The sequence below is a fragment of the Lepus europaeus genome, chromosome 17 (assembly GCF_033115175.1).
Source record: "Lepus europaeus isolate LE1 chromosome 17, mLepTim1.pri, whole genome shotgun sequence".
Lineage (NCBI taxonomy): Eukaryota > Metazoa > Chordata > Mammalia > Lagomorpha > Leporidae > Lepus > Lepus europaeus.
This window is the reverse complement of record NC_084843.1, coordinates 63,959,366-63,977,795: the sequence shown is the minus strand read 5'-3', so window position 1 is coordinate 63,977,795 and position 18,430 is coordinate 63,959,366. Positions and strand designations below refer to the sequence as shown.

General features: G+C 51.1%; 1 protein-coding gene across 3 annotated transcripts in view; it reads right to left on the bottom strand.

Annotated features, from left to right (window-relative positions):
• KAT6B (lysine acetyltransferase 6B) overlaps nt 1-8,164 on the bottom strand; it is a 208,708-nt gene extending 200,544 nt beyond the window's left edge. Inside the window, exon 1 of one of the 3 annotated variants that reach the window (XM_062215047.1) lies at nt 8,146-8,164. The gene's annotated coding sequence lies outside the window, so the exon portion shown is untranslated. Of the gene's footprint in view, nt 1-6,897; nt 7,369-8,006; nt 8,085-8,145 lie in introns of those variants that run through there. The other 2 variants (XM_062215046.1, XM_062215045.1) reach the window with 2 other exon arrangements.
• Between the last annotated feature and the right edge of the window lie 10,266 nt (nt 8,165-18,430).

Here is an 18,430-nt window from a genome sequence, read left to right as displayed (position 1 = left end):
AACAAGTAGGTGTGCTATGATAGAATTATCTTAAGAGAGTTCAGGGATCCAGTCACCACTTCGCCAGCTTTCTAAGCTGTGGGATATTACACATGTTACTAAATCAAACTAAGTCTGTTAGTTTCTCACGTGTGAAAATGAGAATACAAGCCTGCTTTACAGAACTGTTAATAGATAACAAATATGAAAGAAGCTAGGATGGTGGCAGACACATAGCAGGGACACAATAAAATGCTAGCTCATAAAAGGAAAAAGGGCAATACAGTCAGCTGGAGAGCTGTAAAATCTAATCTGGCTGAACTTCTGTCTATATGACCATTTTCTCCTAAGAGACAGGGAAATCAGCTCCTGACTGTTCGTGATAGTTACAGACAAGTAAAAATTCAAGACAGAAGAGAAAAAAGGAAAGGAAAGGATGGCAAAACTAGATTTGTAATGGCAAGACTGGGGTCAAGAAGAACATATTTTACTCACAGTTAAACATCTTTTAAGGTCAATAAAGCTTTTGGAAGATAATACGGTATAGAAGAAAATCCCCCTGACCTCAGGGTAGGAAGAGAGTCTTAAAATAAGACACAAAAAGCACTAACCATAAAGAAAAGACCAATAAATTTGACTCTATTAAAATTAAGAACTTCTGTTCATTAAAAGACACCATAAAGAGTGAAAAGGCCAGCCACAGAACAGAAGACTGTATTTGTAACATATACACACAACAAAGGACTTGTAGTGGCAGTAAATAAAGAACTTCCCATCGGCAATAAAAGACACAAGGGCTAATTTAAAAAAAAAAAAAAAGTGGGTGTTGGGTCTTAGTCCACCCGTACAAGGATGGACTGGGTCCGAGGAAAGGTAAGTGCGACCGCTCGCCCGTTCCCCAGCCTCCTGGTCCCGGAGACAATCAGACGCAGCGGGGAGCCAAGTCTAGCAAGGACTCATTTACTTCCTGAGAAACAGAACCTTTTATAGTACAAAACTGCAGAGTCATTGGGGCAGGGCTAAGGACCAGCCAATCACTTTACACAGTCACCTTACGGGGGGATTTCTATAGGACTAGCCCTATGTCTATACACTTGTTACTAGTTTTGTTACCTCCCCGGATGTTGCGCAGCCAATTAGCTTTAGTGGTAAACAACTTTGGATTCCGCCCATCTTACTTCCTCTGGGCGCCATCTTACTTGGCTCCACGCGGCTTCGTTCCGCGCAGCTCGGGCGGGGGCACCCTGGAGCAGCTGCGCATGCGGAGCCCCCGGGCCGGGCCTGGCCTGGCCTGGCTGCGCTCATGCCCCACAGATTCCCCCTTTTTGTTTTAGCACGCGATTCCTGTCTTAGGTTGCCCCCAGCCGTCCTTGCCCTTACCCGTCATTGGTAACCCAGGCAGCTTGGCCATGAGCCCTGTCTTAGGTTGGTGCAGGACGCTGGGTGCTTTACCCGTCTTGGGGTGTCGCGTGACTTGTAATTACGGAGTGGGGTGAGCTTTCTCCACCGCCTGTCTTAGGTTGTTCCGGTCCATCCGGAATCTTACCCGTCATTGGCAATGTGGAGAGCACCGGGGGCGCTTCCCCAGTTCAGGGGATTATAGCCCTCTGTGGCTAGCGGCCTCTGGTAATGAACCTCAACCTGTCTTACCCTTATTGCCTCTATGCGCTGTTGTATAAACTGTATAAGCCTATTTATTATGTATGGGCCAATAGCAAGGATTAAAAGCAGGGCAAGAAGCAGTCCAAGAAGAGAGAAGAGGTAGGGAAAGAGTCCATTAAGGCTCGTCCAAAAGAGGCTTTTTTGGAGTTTTCTTCGTCTTTTTCAGGTCCTCCTGAAGTGTTTTGATGATCTCGTTTGGGTCATCGAATCCCCCGTCACTGGGCTGGGCACTTCTTGTCAGGATCACAGTGAAGAGTAGTGTCCACATTATCGCCTGCCTTTCGATTTCGATCTCCATCCATTTCTGGAAGAGGAAAGACAAGGGGATCTCCCTCAGGGGCAAACTGCTCCCTGGGTGGGTTGTTACTTGCCTCGGGCATAGGCCTGATATTTTTGGCCAGTATTTAAATTGGAGTTAACTCCCCTATGGGGAACACGCAGCCAAATCCTCTTCCCAACTGAATCAGTGGGTCAGGCCCTCTCCAGAGTCGGGTGAGAGGGTCTCTCCATCTAACAAGCATCTGAGGTTTAGGGGATAAATGTCCCCAATGTTTTTGGAACCTTGACTCCCTTGACCCTTTCAAAAAATTTAAAATATTGATGGTGAACAAGGCCTTATGTAACTGTAGATGGGGGGTAGCCGCTCCCCCTTTTTGTTTTAATAACTGTTTTTTGAGGCAGTGATGGTTTTTTTTTCCACCATAGTCTCAGTCGGTAGAGCATGGGACTCTTAATCCCAGGGTCGTGGGTTCGAGCCCCACGTTGGGCGCCAGATGTTGGGTCTTAGTCCACCCGTACAAGGATGGACTGGGTCCGAGGAAAGGTAAGTGCGACCGCTCGCCCGTTCCCCAGCCTCCCTGTCCCGGAGACAATCAGACGCAGCGGGGAGCCAAGTCTAGCAAGGACTCATTTACTTCCTGAGAAACAGAACCTTTTATAGTACAAAACTGCAGAGTCATTGGGGCAGGGCTAAGGACCAGCCAATCACTTTACACAGTCACCTTACGGGGGGATTTCTATAGGACTAGCCCTATGTCTATACACTTGTTACTAGTTTTGTTACCTCCCCGGATGTTGCGCAGCCAATTAGCTTTAGTGGTAAACAACTTTGGATTCCGCCCATCTTACTTCCTCTGGGCGCCATCTTACTTGGCTCCACGCGGCTTCGTTCCGCGCAGCTCGGGCGGGGGCACCCTGGAGCAGCTGCGCATGCGGAGCCCCCGGGCCGGGCCTGGCCTGGCCTGGCTGCGCTCATGCCCCACAAGTGGGAGACTTGAACAGGAACTTTACAAAGAGGAAATCCGAATAGCTAACAAGTAAATGAAAAGCTGACTTTCAGCCTGACTACTACTCAAGCAAATGCAAAACTTACCACACTGGCTAAAATCTTAAAAGTTAATAAGACCAACAGTTGGAGAGGATGAGAAGTAATGGGAATGCTCATATATGGCTGGAGGGAGTGTTAACCTGATAGAACACTTTGGAAAACAGTTTGGTAGGTGGTAAACAGGAAGACCAACATACCCTGTTCACTACAGCAGCCATACAACATCATCCAAAACCAGATAATTCTGGGAATTAAAGGTGTTGGTTACACTTGCACTGAAACAACAGGCATGAATCAGGATAAACCTATGAACTAGCAATTTTACTCCTGGGTGTACACCTTAGAGAAACTTGTGCACAGGGGCCCAATATGCTGAATGCAACTCTGTTCACAATTGCTCTCAACTGGAAACAATTCAAATACCCAGCAAGAGAAGGGACAATATAAAAACTATAGTGTATTTCTCAGGCCTACTAGAAGATAGTATCAAAAGATGGTGAAGTCCTATAAAAAGGACTTTGGAAATGCAAACTAAAGCATCACAGCAAAGGAATACCCCCTTTATCCCACTTCTCCAATTCAAGCATCACTTACCACTCCTCAACACTAGTCTCTATACCCATACTCATACTTTTTTTTTTTTTTTTTTTTTTTGACAGGCAGAGCTAGACAGTGAGAGAGAGACAGAGAGAAAGGTCTTCCTTCCGTTGGTTCACCCCCCAAATGGCCACTGCGGCCGGCACACTGCACTGATCCGAAGCCAGGAGCCAGGTGCTTCTCCTGGTCCCCCATGGGGTGCAGGGCCCAAGCACTTGGGCCATCCTCCACTACCTTCCCAAGCAACAGCAGAGAGCTGGACTGGAAGAGGAGCAACCAGGACTAGAACCCGGGGAGCCAGCGCTGCAGGCGGAGGATTAACCAAGTGAGCCGCGGCACCGGCCTATATCCATACTTTCATAAAAAAAATCCTGTTTTCTCAATACAAATGCAGGCATGCATACGCACATGGAAAACCAAAGGTATGGTGCAGAGAACTACTTGACAAACTGAAAGCCAGATGACTTAGTTGTCTTTCTCCTAATTGGTATATGAAAATTTCTGAAGCACATTAAAATTTCTTATCAAACTTTCTCAACAATACTATCTCTCATTCAAATTATACCTTACATCTGACAGTTTCCACATTAATCTTCACAAGTAGTTCATGAAATAAACAGGTATAACACCAATGGTAACATTCACCCTACTCAGAGATGTGCGCACAGATGGTAGGCAGAATCTCTGCTTACCATGTCATCACTGTGAGTCAGGCACCTCCTGTGTTCCTCCTGTGATGTTACGATCTTCTTCCCTCTTTATCTTCTCTCTCTTTTTAATCACTATACTACAATAGTTAAAGATTTTTTTTTCCTAAATATATTTTTGAAAGGCAGAGTGTCAGAGAGATAGAGAGAGAGAGATCTTTCATCCTCTGGCTCACTCCCCAAATGGCTGGAACAACTGAGGCCGAGCCAGGCTAAAACCAAAAGTAAGAAACTCCAACCAGGTCTCCCATGTAGACGGCAGGAGATCAAGCACTTGGGCCATCCTCTGCTGCCTTCCCTGGCACATTAGCAGGGAGCTGAATCAGAAGCAGAGCAGCTTAAAACAGCACTCAGAATGGCTTAACCTGATGCACCTCAACCTTTTATCTTACTCAGAAGTTTCTCAGATAAGAATCCTGTCCTGCGATGGTGCTGTGGCATGGAAGATTAAGCTTCCATCTACAGTGCCGGCATCCAATTTGGTTGCTGGTTTGAGTCCCGGCTGCTTCACTTCCCATCCAGCTCCCTGCTGATGGCCTGGGAAAGCAGTGGAAGATGGCCCAAGTGCTTGGGCCCCTGCACCCGAGTGGGAGACTCAGAAGAAGCTCCTGGCTCCTGGCTTTGGATCAGTCCAGCCCCGGCCATTGTGGCCATTTGGGGAGTGAACTAGCAGATGGAAGACCTCCTCTTTAAAAAAAAAAAAAAAAAAAAGTTTTTCTTTTTTGAAAGTCAGAGTTAGAGAGAGAGAGAGATGGAGAGAGAACATGAGATCTTCCATCCACTAGTTCACTCCTCAAATGGCCACAATGACTGAAGCTGGGCTGATCCGAAGCCAGGAGCTTCCTCCAGGTCTCTTATGTGGATGCAGAGGCCCAAAGACTTGGGTTATCCTTGGCTGCTTTCCCAGGTGCATTAGCAGGGAGCTGGATCGGAAGTGGAGCAGCAGCCAGGACACAAACCGGCGCCCACATGGGATGCCAGCGCAGCAGATGGTGGATTTTACCTGCTATGTCACAGCGCCAGCCCCAATACATAAAATCTTAAGAAAAGATTTCTGTCCAAAACAGGCAATATTATCTTTTCCTCCTTAGAAACATAAAATAATGCTTAATGTCAACTTGATACACATGTGAAGAATTTGCAAATAAGAGGATGGAGTGTTTTATTTCAGGTCAGAAAATCTAGGGTATAAAAAGTAAGGCAGAGACATTGTACTTGAAGAAGAAAAAAATGTCTGAGCACCACAGAACACTAGCCCCAAACAACTAATTCCCATTTGCTAATTCTACCTCCTTCCATACATGAACAATCTTCATACAATTTTTACCTCGAATTTCCTGGTTCCTCCAGCCCAAATATACTTGTTTTAATGGTTCTTTTCTTTATTGTCACAGCCGTAATTCTTTATCACTACCCCTCCACAATCTCTGCCGCATATTCTCTTTCCCACATCCCAACACCCTGGAACTACAGGCCTGCATTCCTTCAAGGAGCAGAAAGGGCCACCTGCAATCCAGCCATTCCTCTGCCTTTGCCCTGTCCCTCCCACTCCATGCACTCTGCCAAAGCACCAGCAAATTCAAAACCATGCTATGTGCTTCCCCAAGGTAGTACACATTAACACCTCTTCCTGGGACACCTCAGCCACCCCTCCTGCCTTGGCTGCAAACTCCAGCCCAAGTTTCCCCCAAGAAATGGATGCTTCCAAACAACTTTGCAAACTAACACCTTTTTTTTTTTTTGTCACATCCTCACCCATGGAACAACCCATGGCCAGGTCCACCAAATTCTTCACATCCCCTGCCTCTTCCCCTCCCTGAATCCTCTGTCCTCCGATTTCCTGGTACAAGTTACCTATTTCGCAAGCAAGCTCGCCATCCCTCGCTTCACAGTCAAGTCTGCCCTGCTGTTTTAGCATCATCTTTCACACACTCTTCCAAGCACAACCATCCCATGTTCCATGATGGTTTTTTTTTTTTTTAAATGATTCATAGACTTCAGAGCTAGCAAACCTTCCTATCCCAACATGCCAGATACCTCTTTGCCATCACAGCAATTCTACCTCCTCCTCCCGTGGGTCGTTATTCCGCCCAACCCAACACCTTCTACTCCCTCCCGGCTCAACTCCACCACCTCCACCTCCACCACACCCAATTCCACCCTTACTCTGCCTCACACGCACCCCAGCTGCCCTTCCACGTGGGCCACACTGCATCCCTCTACGCTCCTCCACCTGCTTCTACACCTCCGGCCGCCCCTCACCAATCCTCCTCACACCCTCGCGGGCCCCCCACCGCTCCCACCAGTCCACTCCCACTCAGAAATCCCCTCCCAGCCCCCGCCTTCCAACTCCCCGAATCCCGCCCCCACCCCGGGCCCCGCCCCTCCATCCTCGAGCCCCGCCCCTTGCCCTGGAGGCCCTGCCGAGGGGCGGGGCCTGTCCCTCCTCCCCTATCCCCCGCCCCCCTACCGTCACGCTCAGGGGCAGCCTGACCCCGAGCGGCCCCGCGGTGACCCTCGCGCAGAGGCCTGTGGGAGGGGCGTCGCAAGCCCCTTACGCCCCCCCGCCAGTCCCCCTCCCTCCCAGTCTCCTCCCCCTGGGAACGCGCGGGGTGGGTGACAGACCTGGCCGCGCGCCACCGCCACCGCGCCTGCCGAGGGCGCTGACGCTGCCTAAGAAAAAAGTCGCGGCTGCCGCCTGGAGGAGGTGCCTTCGCCTCCGCCACCGCTGCCGCCGCCGCCAGGGGTAGGAGCTAAGCCGCCGCCATTTTGTGTCCCCCTGTTGTTGTCGTTGACATGAATCCGACATGACACTGATTACAGCCCAATGGAGTCTCATTAAACCCGAGCCGCGGCCCCGCCCCGGCGCTGCTCCATTGGACGAGACCACAAACACTTCAGGCCACTCGTTGGCCTACGGGTCTGTCCGTCACCCACTCACTAACCATTCTGCAGCCCATTGGGGCAAGTTCCTGCCGGTCATCTTGCCTCCACATAGACACGCCCCGCGACCCATCATCCCCCCCTCCGGCACCACCCCGGGGGAGGGTCCACTGCCAGTACCAATCAACAGACCGCGGGGTCCGCCTCTTCCGGGCACCTATTGGTCCAGCCCTTTTTCTCTCTCCCAGACACCGCGCCACCTCTACTTCCACTCACCCGCCCCCTCTACCTCTAGGAATGGATTGGGTCTACTCGCGGCGGAGGCGCTTGGCCTTATTGGCTGCAGGCAACGCCAATCAGAAGGCCTTTTCCCTCTCCCCTCCCCCACTCAACCCCAAACCCCCTAGCCCGCAGCTAAAGTTTGTGTGAGAGCTGATCGCTGGCGGCGGCCGCAGGATTTAGGGGTGGGCGCGGGCGGGCGCGCGCGGGCGGGCACGCGAAGTTAAAATTCGAGGTTCTCAGTCGCTGGCTCCCGCGGTGGAGCGCGCGGACGGGCGCGCCGCCCGGAGCGTTCCATCCCGCCCCCTCCTCCACCCTCTCTCCCGTCCCGTCCCGGGCGACTACTCGCCCGCCCCCTGGCTCGCATCCTTTACCCCCCACACACCCGTACCCTGCAAGCCCCAGGTCGGGTGCAAGCAGAATGATGTGGCTGCAGCCTCCTCGCCATCCCGTGCCGAGGGGGAGCCAGCCCCTACCCGCCGGGCGTGCACCCCCCGGCTCCACACTCGCCCGTGTCTGCAAGCACGTGCACCGTTCGCGGCTGCCTCCGGCCACCCCGGTCCCCGGCTAACCTCGCCTGCAGCCCGGCCAATCGCTCGCTGCCCTTTGTTGCTGCAGCCCAGGTCTCCCCGCTGCCTTCCTCAGCCTCCGCCTCGTCCTTTGCCAGCCGCCCGGGTCCGCAGCGCCGCGCTCCCCCCGCCCGGGACCCACCGCCGCCGCCTCCTTCTCCTCCTCCGCCTCCTCCTCCTCCTCGGCTCCGGGCTGCAGCGCACAGAGCCCGAGGCAGCGCCGCCCAGCCCCGCTCCCCCCGCGCCGCCCGCTAGCCCGCCCGGCCCGGCCGGGGGCGCAGCCCGGACCCCGCCCGCCCCAGTCTCCGCCCCGGGGGTACCTGCCTCCGCCCCGGGGGGCTCCACTCGCCGCCCTCGGGGGAGGGCGGGGATGCCGGTGTCCGCGGGAGGATGGGGACGCCTGGGCCGTTTGGGGCGGGGAATGTACCCGCCGGGGTTGGGACTGAGGTGCGATCCTCGCCAGCGCCCCCCCCCCCGCTCCCGCCGCCGTGGGCCCCAAACTTCGTCCTCCGGCCCGGCCTCGGGCGGCCGCGGCAGTTTTGGGGCGGGGGGCGCCTCGGGAGCTGTGTCTGCCCTGGCAGGAGGCAGAGGGAGCAGTGACATTCAGCGACTGCGGACAGGGCACGGCGGCGGCATCCTTGGGTGGGAGTGGGGCTGTCAGCCTCGGGCTGGCGGGGGACGCTGCCCCCCAGGATGCCCTCTCCCGGCCTGCGAGCGGCAGCGGGCGGGCGCGGGGCTGCGCTGGGCGCCCGCTCGGGCTGTGCGGCCGGATGGGTGGCAGAGGTGCTGCGGCGGCGGCGGCGGGGGGAGGCCGCTGGGGGGCCCTCCCCCGCCCCTCGCCGGCGCTCTAAGGCAGGCTGATGGCGAAGTTTGGGCTTCCAGGCTTCCCCTAGGCCCCCCGAGTTCCTGAGGCCCGCTGGAGGGAGGCTGGGGGGCGCCGCTGGCCGCCGGGGCGAGGCCACTCCGCCGCTGCCCACACGCTTGCCGGCGCCCTCCGGACTCTGTCCCTGGGTCTTCCCGGAGGTTGGGTGGGATGCCGCCACAGGGGACTTCAGGAAAGGTAGACTGGAGAAATGGCTCCTGCAGAGTTTGAGCCCGAAGTTTCCCTTCCCAGGCGCCATTTCTTCGCGAGGGGGAGGAGAACTGTGGCTTTGAAAGAGAACCAAGTTTCAGGCCTGGTGGCCTTGGGTGGAGAACCACCTGTTGCCCGAATCGTGCCCCTGGGCCCCGGAGGGGAGGTGCAAGGTGCCCCGGGAGAGGAAGCCCCAGGCTTCCTTGCCCTCAGGGGCCCTGGCGTCTGCACGTCACTGACACTTGCAGGGGGCACCTCCCGCCTCTGCAGTAGAAACCTCTGGACAACCAGGTGGGGAGCATAAGCCAGGGCAACTTATCTCAGTTCCTATCTTGGGGGAACAAAACAAGCAGCAGCAGCCCTGCTGCGGGTCAAGTCAGACGCAGGGTGCAGCCCACTTGGCTTTTTCAGGAAGGTCTTGCCCCTTGGGGAATGGAGTTCCCCGGGCCTGGATGCTTCTTGGCAGCCAGGTGAGAAAGGAGCCAAGACAAAGGGCCCAGAGCTGGATGAAAGGATGGAAGAGGGGAGCGGGGAACAGAGGAGGTGTAACCCTGCACTCAGAACTGTCACCAGCTCCATTATAAACCTCTTTTATAGGTGTTTTATTACTTGGTTGTTAGTTTTTAAAACATAAACCTCTTTAGATTAAATCTTGGCATTCACAGGCTCAGCCCAGGGAAGTGAAACACAAGGAAAGCTCCCTGCCCTTCGCTTGGCTACTTTTGAGTTACATTACTGATCAAACAAACAGCAGGTTGGGTTGCTTCCGAGTGGCTCCCTACCTCTTTGGTTTAGTATCTTCAGAAGTTGCTCAGGGTGAATTTTTACAAGCCATTAGTTTATAATTCAGTCTAGTTCATTTAGGTATTTCAAAGAGAAGGACATTTATAAGGTGTGCTTTTTTTTTTTTTTTCAATAATGCAAGTGCCAGCATTTTTCTTCTCCAAGAAGTTAGTAAGTAAACATCCTGGCAGGCACTTTACCCTTCAAGTTCTTTTTTTTTTTATTTTCTTTCTTTCTTTCTTTCTCTCTTTCTTTCTTTCTTTCTTTCTTTCTTTCTTTCTTTCTTTCTTTCTTATGGGCTGCTCGGATGCAGTTTATTTTGTAAATTACATTGGAGTCCCTCAGACTGCATGTTATCTCAAGCAATAAAAATAAACTATGTCGTAATTAAAAGCAAGTTTTAAAACCCCAAATCTGTACACTCAAAGTACGTGAAAGAAGCAACTAAAGACAGTAAAAAGTCAGATTGTCCACATTGAAGATGTCTTCAGCCAATGAATTCTGGGGGACTTCTGAGCGTCGAAGGCTGATTATCGAATGGGTTATGGACAAGGACTTCCAGGGCACCGAGAAGTGAAGGGACACCTTAGAACTAGGTCGTGTTTGCTTAAACTTGCCAGGAGCGCGACTTACAGACAAATCTCTTTCCAACATCTTCATGTTTTTTAAAGTTCTGTTCTTAACAAACATAGTTCTCTAACAGGAGTGTCAAGAGGAGAGCAATCTGTGACTTTGCCAGTGAGACTCCCCTCTAGGGTTTCCCGTCCTGTAAGAAATGCGGCATTCAGATAAGTGGGACTGCAAAGGCTAACAGGGACGCAGCCAGAGATGCTCAGTGCCCACTCCTCAATCTCCCTCTCACCTGAGCTGTCTCAGGTCCTCTGCTGAGCTAAATAGCTCCATTAAGACGTGCTCCCAGAAACAGCTTGAATTGAAAACCAAGCGTGGTAAAAAATGTTGCAAGCTGACCAGGTTGGAGGATTACAAATGAGGCACCCGTGCCCTGCCACTCCACCAGCAGGTAGCTGTCACATGCTGCTGCTCAGTGTGATCTAGGGATCACTGGAATCACAGTGATCAGGGAAGAATGTTCAAAACACAGGTTCCTCGGCCCAGTTCCAGAAATACTGGTTCCTTAAGTCTAGAGTAGGGCCCCCAATCTACATCACTTCAGCCCATGATCTGTCTTGAAATTAACAGCCACTGAATTTGAGAGCCACTGAATTTGAGAACCACTGGACTAAGCTGAGTGATCCTTCTGTGAGTGCCTGGCCAGAAGGTTACAGTCCCCAGCACTGGGATGGCTCCTGCTCTGACCTACTTGTCCTTGAGTGTTGAGTAAGCATAAGAAAGAGTGCAGAAGAGCTGGGACCAGAAGGTTTGATCTTCAGAGTTTGTTTACTTTCTCAGAGACAAGTCAGACAGACTGATAAGAGGGAGCACACACTCACAAGTCCTGAAGGAAACTGGGGAGAAAGGCAGCAGGCAGGGACCCTAAGCCTATTTTCCAGGGATGAATTCTATTTATGTTAGTCAAACGGCGCAATCTCATCTATGGCGCCATCTACACCCTGACACCATCCTAGGCTCTAGCCTTGCTGCCATTGCTGGAAGCCAGGTGGCCACACGGCCCAACCACCAGTGTCAGCCACACCCCCATCCTAATGGGATTCGCTGCTCCTACTTCCCTGCCCGCCCCCCAGCAAAGTTTTAAAAGGACCTGCTCTTGAACACATGTGTGTGTGTGCGCGTGTGCGTGCGTGCATGCATGTGCGTCTCTCTTTCTCTCTTCCACTCTCTCTCCTGACCTCTGTCTCTGTCTCTCTCCCTTACACTCTCCTCCCCCTCTTTTCCTTCTTCACCCCTTCCTTCCAGTCTGTTGAGTTTCCCCCAATAAACTCTTCCCCTTACTCCGGTATTTGGTGTGTTTGTGGCCGCCTTACAATTTACACTCAGTCACTTAAAAAGTGTTAGCCTGCACCTCCCTACCTCTTCCTTCACTGACTCGAGCCTGAGTCTCAGTGCCTGGTCCCTCCAGTCAAGGGCAGGAGGAGTGGGGACCATTAGCTAAACCATGAAATGGGCTAGCAAATTCAAGCCCTGTCTCCATGTAGGAACAACCTGAGTTATCTTGAAAATCAGTATTCAGCACTTAGGCCCTGCTTCTGTGTTCTTGTTTAAAACCTCTACTATCATCTAAAGGCATCCTGGCTCAAGTCAAAACTCCTGAGTCTGGTTGCAGATCCACACCCAGCCAGTATCTCATCTCTGGCTTCCCCAAACCCGCAGTGCTCCATGGAGCCCAGCACAGGCTGTTCCCTCTGCCAGGCTCTCCCCCACCCCCACCCAACCCCTTATCTGATGAGCACCTCCCAGAGGGGCTCCTCCATGCCGTTTTCCTGGTCTTTGCATGTGGCTCACAGCACTTTTGAGCATGCCCTGGGCCTAAGTGCTTAGTATCTGGTGAATTAATTGAACAACAGCATTTGTCTCGATCTCTTGTCATATTCTGCCTATTTACTTGATTAGACTTTCTAATGCACACGGGCTTGTTCATCTGTGTAACTGCTGGAGTGCCATAGGTGCTACTAAATAAAGAAATACCCTCCACACCTGAGTATCACCTGAGCAGCTTTTGAATAAGCCTGGAGCCTAGAACCTAAGTCCCACCTGTTGCCAATTGAATGAAAACATCTGCGGTTGGAGCCCATTATTTATCTGCATTCTTCCAAGTGCCTAGTGTGGTCAGAATGGACAGCCACCGATTTCTGTAAGACAGGGAGAAGGCTTGGCATCAGGTGAGAGACCCCAAGCAAGACAAGAAGGCAGTAAGAGGCTGTAGGATTAGGTAAATGTTGCTGACAGGACAGAGTTCTCAAGGATCTTTTTTGTTTGAGACTGAAAAGTGAGGTAACCTTTCAGTAATTATCATCAAGTAGTCTTAATAAAGATTTGGCTTTTATTTTATTTTTTTTTATTTGTTATTTTTTTGACAGGCAGAGTGGACAGTGAGAGAGAGACAGAGAGAAAGGTCTTCCTTTTGCCGTTGGTTCACCCTCCAATGGCCGCCGCGGTAGCGCACTGCGGCCAGCGCACCGCGCTGTTCCGATGGCAGGAGCCAGGTGCTTCTCCTGGTCTCCCATGGGGTGCAGGGCCCAAGCACTTGGGCCATCCTCCACTGCACTCCTGGCCATAGCAGAGAGCTGGCCTGGAAGAGGGGCAACCGGGACAGGATCGGTGCCCCGACCGGGACTAGAACCCGGTGTGCCGGCGCCGCAAGGCAAGATTTGGCTTTTAGCACTAGGCTGCACCAAAGTTTAAGTACCCCAATGTTTAATTTGGATTTTGTAGGCCTGTAAAACTTCAAAAGGAACTGGAGCAGCTTCTCCAGGTCTCCCACATGGGTGCAGGGGACTAAGCACTTGGGCCATCTTCCACTGCTTTCCCAGGCCATTAATAGGGAGCTGGATCGGAAGTGGAGCAGCCGGGACTCCAACGGCACCCATATGGGATGCCACCATTGCAGGTGGCAGATGAACCCACACGCCACAGTGCCGGCCCCTCTTAAATTTATTTGAAAGAAAGAGGGAGAGACAGAGTCCATCTGCTAGTACCCTCCTCACATGCTCATAGAGGCCAGGCCTGGGCAGATACTGAAACTGGGAGCCAGAAACTTAGTCCAGGTTTCCCACATGGGTTGCAGGGACCCAACCACCTGAGCCATCACCAGGAAGGTAACAGCTAAGTAACAGCTTTACCACAGGCCAAACGCCCACCCTGCCAACTTTTAATTTTGATTTTATGAACATTTTTAATGACCATCCCCCATTCACATCATTTCATAGAACAAAGGATATTTTAACTCCCAAAATAAGACATACTCTCCAATTAAAAACACAGCCCTTTCCACGAAAGGAGAGACCTGCTTCTGGCTACCTCAGCAATTGCTGAACTACTTTATACTTTTCCAAGGGTAGATCAGTCTAAGTCAAGCTCAATTTAACTACTGACAATTTTACCCAGTGTGCTCATCTAACTGAAAATATTTGCTTTTTCTTATTCTATCTTTTTTTTTTTTTTTGACAGGCAGAGTGGACAGTGAGAGAGAGAGAGAGAGAGACAGAGAGAAAGGTCTTCCTTTTTTCCATTGGTTCACCCCCCAAGTGGCTACTATGGCCGGCGCGTTGCGGCCAGCGCACTGCACCGATCTGAAGCCAGGAGCCAGGTGCTTCCTCCTGGTCTCCCATGCAGGTGCAGGGCCCAAGCACTTGGGCCATCCTCCACTGCCTTCCCGGGCCACAGCAGAGAGCTGGACTGGAAGAGGAGCAACTGGGACAGAATCCGGCGCCCCGACCGGGACTAGAACCCAGGGTGCTGGCGCCACAGGCGGAAGATTAGCCTAGTGAGCCGTCTTATTCTATCTTTAATGCAGAAGGAAAATACATACCTCACACGGCCATGGCAAAGCGACAAAGGGAGAGCACCAAACAAGGAGTAGAACACCCAGATTGATTTTGATCCATCTCTGGCAGCAACCAATGAGTTAGGTAAACCACTGATGGCTTTGCCTTAGAAGCTGAGTTTCCAGGAGCCCAAAGTCTCCCATCATAAATAATGACAAGGAGAGTGAAATGTTAATTACCCTGCTGTGGTCAGCATACCTTGTGTACATTTATTGAAATGTCATGCTCTACCCCATAAATATGTGTCATTGTTAAGTGTTAGTTAAAAATGTTTTCAGAAACAATATTTAAGATGGAAATACTAATGAACCTTGCTGGATCTTCGCATACTAAGAAAGTGTGTTGAGTTTTCACACCATACCCAAAATATGGGAAACTGTATCTTCAGAGCCTGGGACAGTTCCTGTTATGTAGTAGATGATGAGAAATATTTGACAAATTAATGATTAGGCTTAGTGAAGCCTCTATAAAGTCTCAGCCAGCCCTCAAATCCTACAACTTATTTAAACAGTGAATTCTGCCCCGAGTAACTTACAGGGGTACTTCACAAGGGTCATGAAAAATGGAATTAAAAGAGACTAAGTTGGGGGCTGTGGCGCAGCAAAGGCCTAGCCTGAAGTGCCGGCATCCCATATGAGCACCAGTTCTAGTCCCGGCTGCACCTCTTCCAATCCAGCTCTCTGCTATGGCCTGGGAAAGCAGTAGAAGGTTGCCCAAGTCCTTGGGCCCCTGCACCCACGTGGGAGACCTAGAAGAAGCTCCTGGTTCCTGGCTTCGGATCGGCGCAGCTCCGGCTGCTGTGGCCATCTGGGGAGTGAACCAGTGGATGGAATGCCCCTCTCTCTCTCTGTCTCTACCTCTCTCTGTAACTCTGTCTTTCATATAAATAAAATAAATCTTTAAAAAAGAGAGAGAGGCCGGCGCCGCGGCTCAATAGGCTAATCCTCCGCCTAGCGGCGCTGGCACACCAGGTTCTAGTCCCGGTCGGGGCACCGATCCTGTCCCGGTTGCCCCTCTTCCAGGCCAGCTCTCTGCTGTGGCCAGGGAGTGCAGTGGAGGATGGCCCAAGTACTTGGGCCCTGCACCCCATGGGAGACCAGGAGGAAGCACCTGGCTCCTGCCATCGGAACAGCGCGGTGCGCTGGCCGCAGCGCGCTACCGCGGCGGCCATTGGAGGGTGAACCAACGGCAAAAGGAAGACCTTTCTCTCTGTCTCTGTCTCTCACTGTCCACTCTGCCTGTCAAAAATTAAAAAAAAAAAAAAAAAAAAGAGAGAGAGAATAAGTTTATTTTGGAGAATAAAAACAAAATTGAAATCCACGCATGCAAGCAGTATTCAAAAAACTCATAAAAACTTAAATGACTTCAAAAAGTTTTTGCACCAAAATAAGGTCATCTTTTAATTCCACTTTCCATGAACTTTTTGAAGTACCTTTGTATTAACTCACCCTGTAAGTAAAATGCCTGAAGAATTGACAATAGAACTCCTGAAGTTCAGAACTTTTTTCCTATCATGATTTTTATTATAAAATCTCAGACACATTTATCACAGAAAGTTTGCATAATAAGAAGAGAAAAAAGGGGGGATTAGTTATATATGAAAGATAATCTTTTAGCACATATTCTTCTAGTTTTGTTACCTCAGTATTTCCATTATAGGGCAGGCACTGTGGTACAGCCGCGGCCTGGGACACTTGCACCCCATATCACAGTGCCTGGTTCAAGTCCTGCCTCCGCTTCCAATCCAGCTTCCTATTAAGGCATACCTTGGGCAGCAGCAGCAGATACTGGCTCAAGTACCTGGATCCCTGCCACCCACATGGGAAATCCAGATGGGATTCCTGGCTTCTGGCTGCAGCCTGACCCAGCTCTACCTGTTACAGGGGTAGAGGCTGGGTTGTGGAATAGTGGGTTAAATCCTGGCTTGCAACACTAAGCATCAGAGTGCCAGTTCAAAACCCAGCTACTCCACTTCTAATCCAGCTTCCTGCTAATACCTCTCAGGAGGCATCAGATGATGGTTCAATTGCTTGCAGCCCTGCCATGCACATGAGAGACCTGGATGGAATTCCAGGCTCCTGGCTTCAGCCTGAACCAACCATGGCTATTGCCAGCATTTGGGGAGTAAACCAGTGGATGAAATCTCTCTCTCTCTCTCTCTCTCTCTCTCTCTCTCTCTCTCTCTCCCTCTCTCTGCCTTTCAAGTAGAAAACAAACATTTGTTGAAAACAAACATTTTTAAAATTCACACATTAGCAGCCAGTGCTGTGGCAGTGCAGTTTAAGCTGCCACCTGCAGCTCCAGCATCCCATATGGGAGCTAGTTGAGTCCAAGTAGCTCCACTTCCAGTCCAGCTCTCTGCTGCGGCTTGGGAAAGCAGCGGAGGATGGTCCAAGTCCTTGGGCCCCTGCACCCACGCGGGAGACCAGGAGAAGCACCTGGCTCCTGAGGAGTGAACCAGCAAGTGAAAGATCTCTTTGTGTGTGTCTCTCACTGTAACTCTGACTTTCAAATAAATAATATTTTAAAAGACAAATCTTTTTAAAAATTGAAGACTATAAATCTCAGGGCAGGCATGTGGTGCAGTGGTTAAATTGCTCTTGGATACCCGCATCGCGTCCCAAAGAGCATTCCGGGCTACTCTGTCTGCAGTGTAGACTGCTGCGAATGCAAATCCTGGGAAACAACACACATGGTAGCTCAAGTATCAGGGTCCCTGCTGCTCACACAGGAGATCCAAATTAAGTTCCCTGCTCCTGGCTTCTGCCTGGCCCAGCCCTGGCTGTTTCATTTGGTGAGTGAACCAGCAAGTAGACGATCTCTTTCCATCTGTCCCTCTGCCTTTCAAATAATAAAAATGGAAATAAATAAATCAATAACTTTTAAAGACCATAAACCTCATAAGCATAAAGATGTGTCTTGCACATTGGAGGCGTTCTTAAATATATGAAGGTCGGATGAATTCATTTCCTAACCACTGTCCAGCAGGACTTCCTGATACCCTATCTAACACCACCTTTTTTTTTTTTGACAGGCAGAGTGGACAGTAAGAGAGAGAGACAGAGAGAAAGGTCTTCCTTTTTGCCGTTGGTTCACCCTCCAATGGCCGCTGCAGCCGGCGCATCTCGCTGATCCGAAGCCAGGAGCCAGGTGCTTCTCCTGGTCTCCCATGCGGGTGCAGGGCCCAAGCACTTGGGCCATCCTCCACTGCCTTCCCGGACCATAGCAGAGAGCTGGCCTGGAAGAGGGGCAACTGGGACAGAATCTGGTGCCCCGACCGGGACTAGAACCTGGTGTGCCGGCGCCGCAAGGCGGAGGATTAGCCTAGTGAGTCACGGCGCCGGCCATAACACCACTTTTTCTAAGCTGTGTTTGCTGAGCAGTGTCTTTAAACACTTAACATTTTAGCATGTGACCAATGGGTGTGTCCTATTTTATTATACTCCATTCTCTATTTGCTACATGTATGTACATGGACTTGGACCTGCTCCTGTCTCACCTTTTCTTCCCAAGATCAAGAGCACTCTATTTTGAGGAGCTCCTCTCTGCTCTCCTGTGTTTGCTCCCTTTCGGAGTCTGCAGCCCACTGCTCTGCTCCATGAACCTCACTTTGGTGGCTGATACCACACGGCATACCTACTAGCTGGGGTTGGGATCTGTTTCCTTTCAATTTCAATGCCTCACATGCAGTGATAACCTTCAGTAAACAGTCAGTGATAACTCCTAGATTTTGTTTCCTGAATCATAACCATTGACCCGAAATAACTCCAAGTTCAACTTATTTGTAGTTTCTAGTATCTCTCCCTGCAATGGAAAGATGAGTGTTCACCAAGTGCACCCTGTGCTGCCCTATGCTTCTCAGCCTTCCTTTCCATTAGGTTACAACTACGTGGCCAGCTTCAGCTGCTGAATGGCAAACCCAAGTGATGGGTGTTACTTCCGGTTCAGGAAGAACCAGAATAAGGCCTCTCTCTCCCTCTCTTCCCCTCTCGTAGCATCTCAGAAACCACGCATTCCAGATGATGAGCTGCCAGCAGCCGGGACCCCAGAGAAACTGAATGGACCAGACGGTGCTCACTTGCTTTTCTACTTAAGAGGAGAACTAAATC